Source organism: Rhodnius prolixus, unplaced genomic scaffold (assembly GCF_049639745.1).
Source record: "Rhodnius prolixus isolate KJV_2025 unplaced genomic scaffold, Rpr scaffold_6, whole genome shotgun sequence".
Lineage (NCBI taxonomy): Eukaryota > Metazoa > Arthropoda > Insecta > Hemiptera > Reduviidae > Rhodnius > Rhodnius prolixus.
Window position 1 is genome coordinate 18,315,315 of NW_027411634.1, and position 17,628 is coordinate 18,332,942.

Here is a 17,628-nt window from a genome sequence, read left to right on the forward strand (position 1 = left end):
TCATTCTTTTACGTTCCCGGCACAGCTTGACTCGGTCATATGGTGTTTTACCATTCGATTGTTCTTGAGAAGCCCTTTCCAACCGTATACGATCTCTGTATTTGGTTTTGGCTTTTCGACGCGTGTAGGCCGACATTATATATTTTTGATAATATTTTTTTTATTCTAACACCTTATTATATTCACTGTCACTATTTTACACTAATGTTTTATATACAATCGATAGATTGTGACGACAGCTGACGATTAAAACTTAAACGAACAACAGTAGCTTATCTAAGTCAAAAGTTATACTAATTACAAATCTCGATAAGCAGCAAAATGATCTGAAAATGGCGGCGCTTCCCCTCCACAGCGCGCGATGCGTCACAGTCCTCGCTTATCGTAATGAATTCTTTGATCCTTTAGCTATTCAGTGGTCTAATTTAATTTTGGATGTAGTCGATAGATTCGAAACTATAATGCCAAACTGTATCCCCCGATTTTGTTATCATTAGGTTTTTTTTGGATTGCCTCCATATGATAGCAAATTTAAAGACGTATTCACGTCAAAAAATTTAACTAACCTAAAACCGGATCTAAAAACCAATGTTTCTGGTGAAATCACAGAACGATAATTTGCACGATTACAATAACTTCTCTTAGAAGAGAAAGAGAAATTGAAAAAGTGAAGAGAATTTTCTATTATTTAAACAGAGTTTAGCTTGCATTTTATGTGTCACTCATTACCCCAGTTAGTATTTCGTTTTTTTTTTCAAAATTTAGCGTGCAACACAATCTAAAAGTAAGTGCAGTAAAAGCTCTTTATTCGCGGGGTATATGTTCCATAAATATGCCGCGAATACAGAAACCGTGAATACGGAATGGTAATTTATATGGGATTATAGGGGATACGTTCCTAGGTGACAAAATAAAAAAAAACTAATATATAAAAAAATCAATTTAATTGAAGTTTTTGAACATTTTGATTAATTATCTTAAGGCTTAGGCAATGGTTTGAAGAATTTTGTAATTTTCTCTTGCTTGGCAGTTTTTAAGAGCTTTTGTTTGCAGTCAAAGTTTGAACTTGCCACTACAACTACCATCAGGTTCTTTAAAATGAGCGTAAAGATACTTTGCCTTCTCCCGGACCATTGGACCACTCAAGGGCGCCCCTTTTTTTGGATGCGGTCTTCGATCCATAATGACAACGCCACTTCCATTTTTTTCTATTGCTGGATCGCGAACAATTGCTTTCATTCTGTGCGTTTACATTCTCAAAAACACCGATAGCGGTGAAGGCGGCTTATGTCAAAGTCCTCGGCGATATCATTTAACAACATACTTTAGGCAAAGTTGTAATACTAAGATCTATTTTACTTTTTTTATTAGTCCATTTGACGGCATTTACAAAGGATATTGGGTTGGATACCTATTGGAATCCTTTTATTATCATAGTGTACTTCCGCGAATATCCGCGAATATAGGAATTGGGTCGCATTTTTTTAATCCGCGAATAGTGAAAACGCGAATGAAGGAAGCGCGAATAAGGAGCTTTTACTGTATAATAATAATTGAATCTAATTATAACGAAATATTCTTATTTAATAATTGATTTAATCGAACCAAACTTCAGTTTATTTATTATAAATTCATCCTATATACTCCGCAAATTAGATAGTTCAATAAAAAAGAGAACTTTCTAATATGATTAAGAAGTAAAAAAAATTAAATAAATAAATATGACCTGATTTCATTTTTCATACCGAGGCCAAAAGGATTTAAGCTCATATTACTTGAAGTTCCATCTTGCTGGGTAGAAAAGGTGAGGAATGAGTGAGTTAATATTTAAAAATTTCAACCAACATAAAGATCCATTGCACAACTTGGGAGTTACCTCTAAAAATAACAGCGCAAAATATTAGTAAAAAGTTATTAAATACTACAACAGTTGGAGGTCTATATAATTTTTTTAAAGATTAATCGTTTGGTGAAATAAATTTTATAACAGTATATACTGAGCTATAGTAAGGATTGAGAGAGAAAACTAGTAAAAATTTTAAATTCAACCTTGTAGGCGTGTTTTTTTATAAACGTGTATAGCAAAGTGGAATAGAATGGGCTAAGGTAACTTGTGGGCTAAAACAGGCAATAATAAATGAAGTTCTAAGCCGGCACTCTGAGCAATGGAGAGCCGAAAGTAGAAGAAGCGCTGCGAGTAAAAGAACTACTTTCTTACTCACACTTCACTGCAGCACCTGCTCCAGCTTCACAGAGACAGAGAGATCAGCCCATTGTGTACTTTCTTACCAGACTCCCCAAATCACTCGTCCGTCTAAAATATCTACTACAATCTTACCTTCTTTCAACATTTACAAATAAAAGAGACAAGCACAACTGTGACCTACTTTCACTTTAAGAGCTATACAGAAAGGGTTGAAAAACACTTTCTCCTCTATATATTTTCATTTTTATTCATTACCATCAATTGGTAAAAAAATGTAATCTCAGTTTGGTACAGATTGGTCACCATTACATCAAAAGAGATTACCTCGCAATTTTTCTGAATTAATAAATTCAATGTAACTTTTAATTCAACCATTTTTCAAATTAGTTTTGTTAACTTTATATCAAGTGTACGAGGGTCGTTTGAAAAGTCCGTGCAAAGTCAGAGAGATAGCACCACTGGCGCGTATCGAGGTTATGTTTAGTTAGTAGCATCTCTTGGAAGAACACACACCAAGTTTCAGCCAGATCGGTCTATTTCTTTGTGTTTGGCATTCGTTTGAATCGAGGAAGTCGAGTGATTTTCAAAAAATGGACGAAAAAGAATTTCGTGTGTTGATTAAACACTACTTTATGAAAGGCAAAACGCTTCAGGAGACTAAAGAGAAGCTTGATAAACATTATGGTGACTCTGCACTTTCGATTAGAACAGTTTATAAGTGGTTTCAAAATTTTCAGAGTGGCCATATGGGCACAAGTGACGCTGAACGTTCTGGACGCCCTGTTGAGGTTACTACTCCAGAAATCACTGATAAAATCCATGATATGGTGATGGATGACAGAAGAGTGAAGGTGCGTGAGATTGCTAGTGCTGTGGGCATCTCGAATGAACGGGTACATAATATTTTGCATCAACATTTCGACATGACAAAGCTATCCACAAGATGGGTGCCGCGATTGCTCACGCTTGACCAAAAACGAAATCGTGTGAAGTGTTGCAAGGACGGTTTGCAGCTGTTCTAGAAGAATCCGCAGGACTTTAAGCGTCGTTTCGTCACTGTGGATGAAACATGGATACATCACTACACTCCTGAGACCAAAGAACAATCTACGAGTAAACAATGGGTTACCAAGGGGGAATCTGCGCCAAAAAAGGCGAAGACGGTTCCTTCGGCCGGAAAGATTATGGCGACTGTCTTTTGGGATTCGCAAGGAATAATCCTCATCGACTATCTGGAAAAGGGTAAAACTATTACAGGTGCATATTATTCATCGTTATTGGACCGTTTGAAAACCGAGCTGCAAGAAAAACGCCCACGATTGGCCCACAAAAAAGTCTTTTTCCATCACAACGCACCAGCTCACACCTCAGCAGTTGTGGTCGCAAAATTAATGGAAATAGGGTTCCAACTCGTTTCACATCCCCCCTATTCTCCAGACTTGGCTCCCTCGGACTACTATTTGTTCCCCAATATGAAGAAATGGCTGGCGGGAAAAAGATTTTATTCAAACGTGGAGGTGATTGCAGAATCGAATGGCTATTTTTCAGACTTGGACAAATCCTATTATTCGGAAGGGATCAACAAACTAGAGCAGCGTTGGACGAAGTGTATAAGCCTAAAAGGAGACTATGTTGAAAAATAAAAAAGGTTTACCTCAAAAAATTAAGTAGTTTTTATTTTTGCGCGGACTTTTCAAACGACCCTCGTATAATTGCAAAAGCAGCACTACAAAAATGGCTGACAGATTGCAGTAATGGTAATAAAGGGAGATTCTATAAAACTATGTGTAGATCAGTTACCCTTGACAACCATGGTTTAAGGGGAACAGTCACTAATAAATGGGTTGTTACGACAATAAGCAGGCTGAGAGCGAACCACGTGGTGTGCGGATCGTATCTTCACAGGATCAACAAAAAAGTCCTCTCTCCTCTTTGCGTAGATTGCAATGAGGAGGAGTATTTCAAACATATAATAATGAGTCTTACACTCACATAATTTAAAAAATAATTAATTTTAAATTAAAATGAAGAGTCCTCCATAACCTAAACACATTATTTTTCTATGAATAAATTTAAATTAAAAAAAGCTTCGTGATTAACCATCTTCTAACGGAAATTAACAAATGCTGACAAGATATATAAATTATATCATAAGTAAAAAAAAAAAAACGGTTAAAGAGGGCTGGCAAAACAGCTGAAATGTAGACCGATGAACTATTTGTGAATAAATAAATGGACTAGTCCTGGGTATTTTCTAATTTAAGAAAAATTACTTCCAAAAAATTCCTTTTAGTGTCTCTCCAACATTACACAAAAGTATTAAACAATTAGAAAGAGAGTGAGAATAGACTATATTTGTGAGAAGAGTTAAATTTTATTTAAGAATCAATTGATAGTACATAATTACCTCCCAGTAAATTCTTAGGCATGAGTCAAAGCTGCCAACTTCTCATTCCAGGATAATTTATAGAGATCTGTCGGTATAGTATTCTACAATTATTCACTCAGTAAGATTATTCATATCTATTTAGTTTAATTAATTTCCATATTCCGTTTCATTCTTTCAGATTGAGTAAACAAAATTGTTTTCTCATTGGAAGTGTTTGATTTAATTTTTCACCAGAATGCGCCACTATACAGATCTATGACTTGGACTAACCTGTTAGTTAATTACAGAAATATGTATACAGTGACTCCCATTAATATTGGGACACCGATTACAAAATGATTTAAAAGGAAAATGAAAACAACATACAAAAGTTTGGAATTTTTTTTTTTTAAATTACATTAGCAACATCTGTAGAAATTATATATAAGTATAACTCAATGAAATTCCAAACTGTTAGGTAGCACTTTTTGAAAAAGTGTAAAATAAGGCTCTCAAAAATATTGGGACACCAGAAGTGCTAGAGTTTAAATGTTCAATATTTAAAATCTCCTACTATTTAATAATTGGTTGGTAATAATTTAATAATTGCTTTTTGACTTACAATAGCCCTCAAACGATCAGGCATAGGTGAAACAAGTTTTTGGTTAATTCAGGTGGTGTTTTTCTCCCATTCTTCCAGGAAACATCGTTTTAATTCAGTTTTGTTAGATATTATTCGTTTTTCTTAAAGCACTGGCTAAATATTGCCATAAATGTTCAATGGGATTAAGATCTGGTGACTGCGGAGAGGTTTGGAATACTTTTGGGCAATTGTATAACAGTCACTGACGTATCACCCAAGCCGTAGGTTTGGGGTCGTTATCTTGGTAGAATTTAGAAGACCCTAAAATACCAAATGTTTGGGCACTTTTTTCAAATTATATTTTAATATATTACTATAAACCATTTTGTCCATCATTCCATCAATAAACACTAATTCTCCAAATCCTGATGCGGACATCCAGCCCCAAACCAGAACTGACCCACCTCCACCCGGTGGTGCAGCTTTAAAACCCTTTAAAGTTGGGTGTAAATTCTTCTTTTCGAGTTCAACGTTCGCTTTCCTCCGGACCATAACCCTTCCATCTGACTGGAAAACATTAAATTTTGATTCATCGCTAGAATATATCATTCCAAAAGTCACTATTTACATTGGAATATTTTTCGGCAAATTTCACTCTCTTAACACTATTTATCTTACTGATAAAAGGATTCTTCCAGGCTACTCTACCATGATAGTCGAGTTTTCTTAGCACTCTCCGAACTGTTTCTGCTCCTTTTTTGCTCTCTGAACATGTCAAAAATTTCACATAGAAGTTTTGGAGCACTAAGTCGGTGATCTTTTTTAATTCTTTTAATATATAACGCTGCTCTCTCTCAGAGAGCAGTTGAGGACGGCCTTTTTGTGGGATTGAAACAATTCTTTTTTCTTTTTGGTAACGCTGAATGATGTTCCACGCAGTAGATGTTTTAGGTCCGATCAGTTTTTCTGTCTCTCTAACACTTTTTATTGTCTTAGTGCAAAGAAATTATAATATTTCTTTGTTCAATCGTTGTATTTGTATTTTTACGCGACATGTTACACCTGGCTTGATTTATATAAACTAATTTAATTATTAATTAATTTCATATTGAATATATGCTTAAGGTAAATATTTACAAATTGTATAAATATTCGGGCAAAACCTTGGACAAACTATAAATTATAATAGTGTCCCAATATTTATGAGAGGTAGAATTTTCTCTTATTATTATATATATTTTTTTTAATCTACCAAAACATTTTTATGTACTTATTTAAATAGTTTTTATTTAATTAATAGTAATTATAAAATGAAATGAATTTATAAAAATTTGAATAAATGGGTGCCACTTTTAATTTTCGTCAATTTTGAACTTCTGTATGTACTGTCCCAATATTAATGGGAGTCACTGTATGTATTTAACTTGGAATTTAAGAAAAAAACTTTTGAATTTCAGATTTTTATAAAACTGTTTTGGCTTTTGTAGTACAAATAAATATGAGAAATGGATCAGTGTGTGTTGAAGTTCTTCAACTGCAGCAATGGTTTACTACATGAATTTTTATCAATATCATTAGTGCAAGGCTATTCCCAAAGAGTCTGAATAGAAACAAACAAATAGGTAAGGTTAATTTTTTTTAACTATTTTTTGTAAAATTATTTTTCAACAATGAATCAATTAAGGTGAAGAAACTCTACCCTATCCAAATCCTCTCTGAGCCCTAGGACTTAATACTATTAACAAAATTTATTAAAAGGTAAGGGTATTTGTTAAAAATATTTTCTAATAAACGTTAAAAAAGTTAGAGGCACACAACGCACAGCAATAACAAATTGTTGTGGTTTACCTCATGTTGAGTGGATTAATTAAATTAGAAAATATGGGTGACTGAATCGGTATTTTTAAAATAAGGTGAGAGAGATTGGGACATCTCTGGATTCCGCTACGGAATTTTATTAAAATGATTGAATGTTTAAAAATTCTTTATAAAATTTATTGAAAATTATACTTCGTTTAAAAACTTTGTATAAATTTAAACTGGAATTAACAAATCCAATTTCTCTAATAACTGCTCATGACTAATTAACTAAAGTATTAGAAATATTTACTGCAGGTTTATTTCTAACTAATTCGATTTCTTTAACTTGAGAACAGTGACTAGCTTAATACTCTGCAGAGTGAAGGAAGCGATACAATTAATATCACAGACTAATAGAGACGTTAGGGTTGCCAACTAACTGCCCTTTTTTTTTTTTTTTGGAAAGGACAGTCCTTTTTTAACACCTGGTTGTCCTTGTCCTTTCTTAAATTAGGAAAGGACGCCTTTCGTCCTTTTTTCAGATATTATTCACACAAATCTAATTTATTTTATTGTATTTTTTATTTAAGTTCTGACTTCTGAGACTTCTTCATTTGGCGTGTTGTTTTTCTGTTCTAACTGAACTGAATAGGTCAACAGGTTATTGATGTAACGATGAACAAAATGCAAACAATGGTACTGGATTTGATTATTCTGATTAATTATATTCTTATGGTAGGTGAATTCCTTTCATAATTCCGAAGCTGTTTTGAGGCCCACTTTATTGCAATTAATCACAGATTTCTGCATCAAATATTTAAAATAGCCCCAATGCATTGTATACTTTTCGAAAGGTGATTGTATGTAGATGTTTTTCATGAATAGTGCACGTTTTAAACTAATATTTTTGAGAAAAATGAAGTCAAAGTTTCTTGGAAAAAATTAGAAAATCTTATGTTTGGGCCACAAAGTGAAATACTTCATATTATTATTTTGGAATACAAATTAGCTTATTTAAAAGGAAATTTAATCTTCTTTCTAATGAGCTTATTGAAATTGCTGTAGCTTTAATAGTTTGAGAAATATAGACAAATGTTTGCTAAAAAGTAGTAATTCCTTGAAAAAAAACATAAATTTTTTTTTTTTTTTTTAATCATTTATTTAGTTACAATCAACGCATTTTGCGTTATAAGCAACAATGATAACAATAAATAACAGAATAAAAGAGCGGAGAAGTTACCCAGCGGTAACACTCCAAAAACATTTTACTTTCTACTGACTCTCTTCCTCAGAGAGGAGATCGCGAGGCCACTGTCTTTTAAGACGTCTGGAAGTGTTGTCTGGAAATGTTCTGGAAGATAGATGTTGTACCAGTGGATTGTGATGTGTTTGAATATTAAGATAACATAAAATTAAAAATATCTATAAAACGGAGCCGAATCGAGCCATAGTTTATATAAAAATTTGTAGCAAATGATGCCCAGAATCGCCTCCCAAAGTAACGGTAGTCTTAATGCTGAACGCCCTGTATATTCCCGGGCCCCAAAATCCCTGTCAACTGCCCTGTATGTACCTAATTTTTTTAGGGTGTCCTTTTTTGGAACTTTATAGAGTTGGCAACCCTAAGAGAGGTTATCGCGACAATGCAGTTGTTTCCGAATAAAAATTCGCAAATCCATTTTTACATACCGTTTTTAAGTGTCACGCAACTTTAATTAAACAATATTTTAAGGTAAGATTGCGGTGTAGTATGCCAGTTTCCTCAAATCATTGGCGAAGTTCTTTTCTTACAATTAGTTATCTCATCGCAGATTGAACAAATGGAACTTAAGAGAGAATTTATCCAGCATTTAACTGAGAAGTAAATTGTTTCAAATGAAATTCGTAGATATACAATTTAATAATTCAGCGTGTGCCATTGGCTATTATTCAGGCTAGGCAAACGGAGATCTTTATGGAAAAAGCTGTGGCAATATAATGAAATAAAAAATATAAATAACTTTTCTTTCCATCAAGTAAATAAGCTTACAATTTCTTATTAGATCAAATTGCAACTCACAAACTTTGTGATTATAATCAAGTTTACAACTTCTTTCTGTCCCAAGCTAAAGTAGGGCGTTTAGTGTATGCATCACATGGATCCCACAAATATTGTGTAGAATATACATACTAAGAATAATAAAGGAATAAATAATGCTTAACTTATGTTAATCTACTGTAAAATCTTTAGTATTTTACGAGGGTCGTTTGAAAAGTCCGTGCAAAGTCAGAGAGATAGCACTACTGGCGCGTATCGAGGTTATGTTTAGTTAGTAGCAACTCTTGGAAGAACACACACCAAGTTTCAGCCAGATCGGTCTATTTCTTTGTGTTTGGCATTCGTTTGAATCGAGGAAGTCGAGTGATTTTCAAAAAATGGACGAAAAAGAATTTCGTGTGCTGATTAAACACTACTTTATGAAAGGCAAAACGCCTCAGGAGACTAAACAGAAGCTTGATAAACATTATGGTGACTCTGCACCTTCGATTAGAACAGTTTATAAGTGGTTTCCAAATTTTCGGAGTGGCCATATGAGCACAAGTGACGCTGAACGTTCTGGACGCCCTGTTGAGGTTACTACTCCAGAAATCATTGATAAAATCCATGATATGGTGATGGATGACAGAAGAGTGAAGGTGCGTGAGATTGCTAGTGCTGTGGGCATCTCGAATGAACGGGTACATAATATTTTGCATCAACATTTCGACATGACAAAGCTATCCGCAAGATGGGTGCCGCGATTGCTCACGCTTGACCAAAAACGAAATCGTGTGAAGTGTTGCAAGGACGGTTTGCAGCTGTTCCAGAAGAATCCGTAGGACTTTAAGCGTCGTTTCGTCACTGTGGATGAAACATGGATACATCACTACACTCCTGAGACCAAAGAACAATCTAAACAATGGGTTACCAAGGGGGAATCTGCGCCAAAAAAGGCGAAGATCGTTCCTTCGGCCGGAAAGATTATGGCGACTGTCTTTTGGGATTCGCAAGGAATAATCCTCATCGACTATCTGGAAAAGGGTAAAACTATTACAGGTGCATATTATTGATCGTTATTGGACCGTTTGAAAACCGAGCTGCAAGAAAAACGCCCACGATTGGCCCACAAAAAAGTCCTTTTCCATCACGACAACACACCAGCTCATACCTCAGCAGTTGTGGTCGCAAAATTAATGGAAATAGGGTTCCAACTCGTTTCACATCCCCCCTATTCTCCAGATTTGGCTCCCTCGGACTACTATTTGTTCCCCAATATGAAGAAATGGCTGGCGGGAAAAAGATTTTATTCAAACGAGGAGGTGATTGCAGAATCGAATGGGTATTTTTCAGACTTGGACAAATCCTATTATTCGGAAGGGATCAACAAACTAGAGCAGCGTTGGACGAAGTGTATAAGCCTAAAAGGAGACTATGTTGAAAAATAAAAAAGGTTTACCCCAAAAAATTAAGTAGTTTTTTTTTTTGCACGGACTTTTCAAACGACCCTCGTATGCCTAAATAAATAAGGTTAAACCTTAATAATTTTTTTTTTAAATATTCTCTGATTATGGCCCACAAGGAAAATGTGGTTGCTAATCTATTTTATTCTGAGTAGAAACTGCGTAAATATTGTGACGAGGTGAGTTTATCTGCATAGACAAGAAGCCAGGGTGAATCTTTAAATTTTTTAACAGTAAAATTTTGGACTTATTTATTCTGTGGACATAAAATACAAAAAAATAAAAACAAATTTAGGTTAATTTAAAACTGTCTTACAATATTTTCCATTAAAAAAAATTGTTATAGGGCAGTTTTGGAGCCAGGCTTCCCAACCTAGGTTACCTTTAAGTACGATATAATGTACGATTTTAGAAACCATAATGTTGGTAAGAATGAAATATGTTCTGAGATGAAGGAAATTTATTATTTAGAAGTTCGAGATTAGTAGCAAAACTCTGTGTGTCGTTTCACACCTGTTTTTTTTAAAGAAAAATATTCGTGATAATGCAATATAAAAAATATTAAAATAATGGATTAAATGTAATCTGACTTAAAAATGGCTGGCGAAATTAAGCAATAACGCGCTCGTCCTATAGCTAAAAACATACTACTGAAAGTTAAGGTAGGTGGCCACACAATATGCTAAAACGGTTTTTAGAGGTTAAAGAATTTATAATTGTGTTACGTTATCAAAGTTTTCAATTTGAATACATTAACATAATTTTGGTGGTAGGTTAAACTAGATTTTATTCCCAACGCCAAACGTTAATAGTTTGAACTTAAACAGGATTGCTTTAATGCTTCCAAAATGCTTTAATGGTAATATATATCGCTATATAATTATCAACACTGAATAAAATATACTAGTATATATATATTTTTTTTTATTTAGCACTTTGATAAGAATGTTTAATTTAGGTCAGTAATTAATGAAAGTTTACATATAATTTTGGTATTCAGTTAGAAACGACCGTAAACAATTTCAATTAATACTCTTTCATTGTACTGAACTAGATACATATACAGGGTGACCAAAGTTATATGCTCCACCCACTTTTTTTTTAAACGGCGGGAAATTTCGAAAAAATAAAAAACACGTATTTAATCATTTTTAGTCTAGTTTATTTTCAGTGATTCACCCATTTTGTTAAACCCCTGTATCTCGAGATACAGCATCCAACTTTTGTTTTTCAAATGGAACGTTATATTTTTTGTTGCATATTTTTATAGTATTTGAGCTCCTAAAAAAAAAAAATTTTTTTGAAATCGGTTAGGTTTTTCAAAAGTTATGGTAATTTAAAATATGAAAACAAATTTCAGTTTACTGTCAAAATTACGTTATTTTTTTTAAAGCATCTGTTCATACAAACTGGGCACAATCAACGGATAGGCAAGCCAAAACTCTGGGACTCCCACGCTTTGCTTGTAGCAGCACTTATGGTGGCGAAGTCAAGTTCTAGGCAGGCTAAAGTTATTCGACAAACGTTTGGTGTGGAGTTTTAGGAAATCAACTAATCGGCCCCATACTTCTACAGAGAGAACTTAACTGGTGCAAGGTATCTAACTTGTTTTTTAAGAGACATTTTGCCAGTTCTGCTTGAAGTTGTTCCTCTACAACGTCGACTAGATATGTATTGTCAACAAGATGGTTGCCCGGCACATACGAGGGTCGTTTGAAAAGTCCGTGCAAAAATAAAAACTACTTAATTTTTTGGTGTAAACCTTTTTTATTTTTCAACATAGTCTCCTTTTAGGCTTATACACTTCGTCCAACGCTGCTCTAGTTTGTTGATCCCATCCGAATAATAGGATTTGTCCAAGTCTGAAAAATAGCCATTCGTTTCTGAAATCACCTCCTCGTTTGAATAAAATCTTTTTCCCGCCAGCCATTTCTTCATATTGGGGAACAAATAGTAGTTCGAGGGAGCCAAGTCTGGAGAATAGGGGGGATGTGAAACGAGTTGGAACCCTATTTCCATTAATTTTGCGACCACAACTGCTGAGGTGTGAGCTGGTGCGTTGTCGTGATGGAAAAGGACTTTTTTGTGGGCCAATCGTGGGCGTTTTTCTTGCTGCTCGGTTTTCAAACGGTCCAATAACGATGAATAATATGCACCTGTAATAGTTTTACCCTTTTCCAGATAGTCGATGAGGATTATTCCTTGCGAATCCCAAAAGACAGTCGCCATAATCTTTCCGGCCGAAGGAACGGACTTCGCCTTTTTTTGGCGCAGATTCCCCCTTGGTAACCCATTGTTTAGATTGTTCTTTGGTCTCAGGAGTGTAGTGATGTATCCATGTTTCATCCACAGTGACGAAACGACGCTTAAAGTCCTGCGGATTCTTCTGGAACAGCTTCAAACCGTCCTTGCAACACTTCACACGATTTCGTTTTTGGTCAAGCGTGAGCAGTCGCGGCACCCATCTTGCGTATAGCTTTGTCATGTCCAAATGTTGATGCAAAATATTATGTACCCGTTCATTCGAGATGCCCACAGCACTAGCAATCTCACACACCTTCACTCTTCTGTCATCCATCACCATATCATGGATTTTATCAATGATTTCTGGAGTAGTAACCTCAACAGGGCGTCCAGAACGTTCAGCGTCACTTGTGCACATATGGCCACTCCGAAAATTTTGAAACCACTTATAAACTGTTCTAATCGAAGGTGCAGAGTCACCATAATGTTTATCAAGCTTCTCTTTAGTCTCCTGAGGCGTTTTGCCTTTCATAAAGTAGTGTTTAATCAACACACGAAATTCTTTTTCGTCCATTTTTTGAAAATCACTCGACTTCCTCGATTCAAACGAATGCCAAACACAAAGAAATAGACCGATCTGGCTGAAACTTGGTGTGTGTTCTTCCAAGAGATGCTACTAACTAAACATAACCTCGATACGCGCCAGTGGTGCTATCTCTCTGACTTTGCACGGACTTTTCAAACGACCCTCGTATCTTCACGGTTTATCGCTGAGCTTATCCCTTTAACTTATATTCTTTGGATTGTCGAAAATTTTAAAATACTATTTGGTAGTATAATCAAATCTTAACTTCTTTTTCTTATATAATTTTTTCCTTCTCTATTTCCAAAAATATTAATCTTATAAAACTTCTTCAATTTCTATGAAAGCTGGGAATGGAAAAGGTGAAAAACTCAAACCTTTTTCTTGGAAAAAGGATAAATGATTAATGATTATGTAATATATTTCCTTTTATCGCCACCATCAGAGCACTCGCTGAATTCAATATTTATTCTGTTATAATATATTTTGATAAAAACGAAATTAATGATTTTTAAAATATTGATACTGACCAGAAATTGAATTCAGACAAATACAATGTTTTGAATATAATAATAATGAATGGAAAACCCTAAAATAAATAAATAAATAATCGTAAATTCTGTTTAATGTAATAAAACGTGTACGACCATCCCTTCAATTTTTTTTGTTTTTCTAGAATTCTATGTCGTGATTTGCTCATTTTTTAATAATTTAATTTCATTCAATAGAAAAAAAAATCATCTTTGAGATGAAACGTGTGTTTTCTTTATTGTAACAAAAGGTACCCTTTTTTTGCAATTTTTCTAAGCGATAAAACAAGAATTAAGTGAAGGAATTAGCTTGAAGATTAGTGGTTATCATCCTGGATTCTCACGCGGAGATCTCTTGTTTGAATCTAGCTGCCAATCTTATACAGGGTGTTCAGCATAAGACTACCGTAACTTTGGGAGGCGATTCTGGACATCATTTGCTACAAAAAAATTTCATATAAACTATGTCTCGATTCGGCTAACACACAGATCTAAACTCGTTAAACGAAAATCATTTCTTTCGAAATTGGTACCTAACCCTCATTTAACATCATTTTCATTTTTCTTCTTTTTATTTTATTTTATTATTTATAATGTAAATTTTATATTTTTGAATATAGTTCTTAAATTAATTAATTATTAAATTACACGTTTGCAAAAAGTCGTACAGGATTTAATGTTTCTGATCAATTATATTCTTATGGTAGGAGAATTCCTTTCATGATGCCGACGCTGTTTTGAGGCCCACTTTATTGCAATTAATCAGAGATTTCTGCATCAATTTTTAACATAACCCCAATGTATTGTATACCGTTCGAAAGGTGATTGTATGTAGATGTTTTTCCTGAATAGTGCACGTTTTTTTACATACATAATATTTTTGAGAAAAATGAAGTCGAAAGTTTTTGGAAAAAATTAGAAACTTGCTATTTCTTATGTTTGGGCCACAAAGTGAAATACTTGATATTATTATTTTGGAATATAAATTAGCTTATTTAAAAGGAAATTTAACCTTCTTTCTAATGAGCTTATTGAAATTGATGCAGCTATAATAGTTTGAGAAATATAGACAACTGTTTGCTAAAAAGTAGTAGTACCTTGAAAAAACATAAAATTAAAAATATCTATAAAACGGAACTGAATCGAGTCATAGTTTATATGGAATTTTTTGTCGCAAATGATGCCCAGAATCACCTCCCGAAGTTACGATAGCCTTATGCTGAACACCCTGTATAATAATTATCTTCTTCTTTAGAGATACTTTACCAACTCACTGTTCTGTGATGGACAGTGCCTTTTTGTAACTAGAGAACTCTGTCGGGAGGTAGACAAACTGCACTAAAGAAAGGCACTTGACAAGCCTTAAATTAAAAAATAATAATAATTGCTATGATATTAAATGTTTATATTGTTCTATATTTAATTGCTTAAGCTTTTATCTTAAATTCTATTTTAAAGAAATCGTTGGTTTTATTACTTACATCTTGTTTAACAAGATTATATGAATTACTTTAAAATAACAACTTGAAAAAAGTTGTGTATTCAAAAGTGGAAACCTCAAAAGAGGTTTCCTTGAAAAGGAGACAGCTTATTTCGTTTCTTTTAAGTGATATTTTTCCTTATATACATTTATAAAATAATTCTTTAAGAGAAATCTAAGAAAGAAAATTTGTACAATATAAAATGCAATGATCTTTGCCAATCACCAAAATAATATATTATTTTTTTTTTAATTTAAGGTCTTTCAACAACTGAGGACAAAAATGGCGCCCGGGATTTTTATTTATTCATTTATTTTCAGTGCACTCTTGATCTCCAGGCCGAATTATCTCGTCACAGAAAGCTTCTCACTAAAATGTTCTTTCACTAAATTGTACAATTTTATCACTTACGTAATAATATAAGTGAGCATTTGTTGCTAAAATTTTGAGATTAAATGAATTTCAAAAATTGAAAATATGATATATAAATTTTTCTTTAATTTTTGTCAAAGTGCTGGACATGTTTAATCTAGTTACAAAGAATACCTGTTGTTTATATTAAAGTACAAGTACAAGGTGACCTTTAACTTTATCTATGAAATAAATTATTTGGATCTTAATTTGAATACAGATTAATTGTACCCAAAGTACTGTAAACAAGTACCTAATATTTAATAGATTTATGTTTAATATTGTTGTTGAGTAACTTGTAAAGCCTTAATTGATTTGTGTTCGATAACGTCATACAAAACAGAGAGAAAATAGTAATTTATTTTTCTGTAGAGATAAAAGAGCCACTTGTACGTACCACCATTGCTCGCTAGTACTATTGTGTTATTGCTTCAATATTAACTGCTAAACAAGAGTTATAAGAACAACTATTCACATATTAATTGTTAACTTTTTCGCCACAAATAAAACAATAAATAAACAAAAAAAATGTTAAAATCGTCTGGAAGAATATTTAAGGTTAATTTCAAATGAGCAAGAAGAAGAGATTCTTTCTGAAGGTTATGTATACGCTATTGATTACCATGCCATCATAAGCTGTTTTGCTCGCGGCACAGTAAATTCTATGTTATACACTATTTAGCACGCCAACAAGTTTTTCAGTTTATTATGAAAATGCATAAAACTTTGCGACATATTTATTTTTACTAGATACTTATTGTAGTTATTTTTTATTTTATTTTGACATTTTCTTTTTACTAAAGCAAATTTTTGTTGTTAAGTCTTCTTGTTTTTAATTAACGAGTGTACTGCACAACTTCCAAAATATAATATTTAGCCCTATACTCTTTAAGACTAACTCCCAGGTGATGAAAACACAAACCTTGGTTCCCTAGAGAATTTCTAGGAATAGCAGACACTCATGAGTCAGATTAATATGTCCTTTCTATTCAATGCCTTCCAAGATATTCTGAAGAAGACTGGGTAAAAATTAAATACAGCAGAAATAATGCAAGATAAGGTAATATACTGTAATGAAGTGACCTTGGTGTCGACTCTTGGGAGGGGATTGAGCGTATGGTTTGTTGAGGGGTCGCTGGGAGGGGCTAACAAAAGTCCAGACTTGACCTGGGCCAGACAGAAAAGCCTAGATTGTTCTGGGAGTTTCTGGCGAAGTCTAGAATGTTCCATTGCTATATAAAACTAAGTGAGCGGTCCCAGTCAGATAGTTTGTAGAGTTCTTCGGCGTTAGGAGTTAGCCGGTTAGTCAGTCAGTCAGTTAGTGAGTGAGTAACAGTGGTAAGCAATTGGTTGAGTTGAGTTTTGCTAGTACAGTCGAGTTTAGTGCTATTCAGTGTAGTGCGGACTAGTAGTCTGTCGTTGAACAGTTTTTGTTGTGTACTTATGTAGAAAGGGTAACAGTAAACTGTTGTGACTGTAGGGAATAGTAAATGTAGTGAATAGTAATAGTTGCTAGTAAATGTTAGTAATGTTACTGCGCTAATAAATCAGGTTTGTTACAAGTTTAGCGAGTTTTATTATTTACGGACCCACATATTAATAACTAGTGGCAGTCACTAGTTGTAGTTGAAGTTTTTCAGATAGTGAAAGATAGAGGAAAAACTTTACAATACCTTTCAACATCTGGTCCAAGGAATCCAAGAGTAGAAGCCAGCGTTTGAAGATAATCATTTGATGACGCCAACAAATCTCTTGCCACAAAGGCCACAGATGTTCTGAAGATGATGGAGACCAGATGAAGGGAACCAGCCTCATTAGGACAGTTTTGGAAGAAGAGAGCCGCCAATCAGGGATCATCAGTATATTTAGCAACCAACCCATCCAACGCCTTCCGAAAGATGCTGCCCATATTAAAATCCACTTTCCTCTCCAGGATAGCCCT

General features: G+C 33.9%; 1 protein-coding gene and 1 long non-coding RNA gene across 6 annotated transcripts in view; one reads left to right on the top strand and one right to left on the bottom strand.

The window, feature by feature from the left end:
- The window catches only part of LOC141460804 (uncharacterized), a 62,559-nt gene extending 45,076 nt beyond the window's left edge, over nucleotides 1–17,483 (top strand). Inside the window, exons 2-4 of one of the 2 annotated variants that reach the window (XR_012462375.1) lie at nucleotides 6,645–6,779; nucleotides 11,831–12,033; nucleotides 15,534–17,483. This is a non-coding gene — a long non-coding RNA (uncharacterized lncRNA). The remainder of the gene's footprint in view (nucleotides 1–6,644; nucleotides 6,780–11,830; nucleotides 12,034–15,533) is intronic. The other variant, XR_012462374.1, reaches the window with a different exon arrangement.
- Nucleotides 1–17,628, bottom strand: part of rho-5 (rhomboid-5) — a 319,932-nt gene that overhangs the window by 144,733 nt on the left and 157,571 nt on the right. The window lies entirely within an intron of this gene.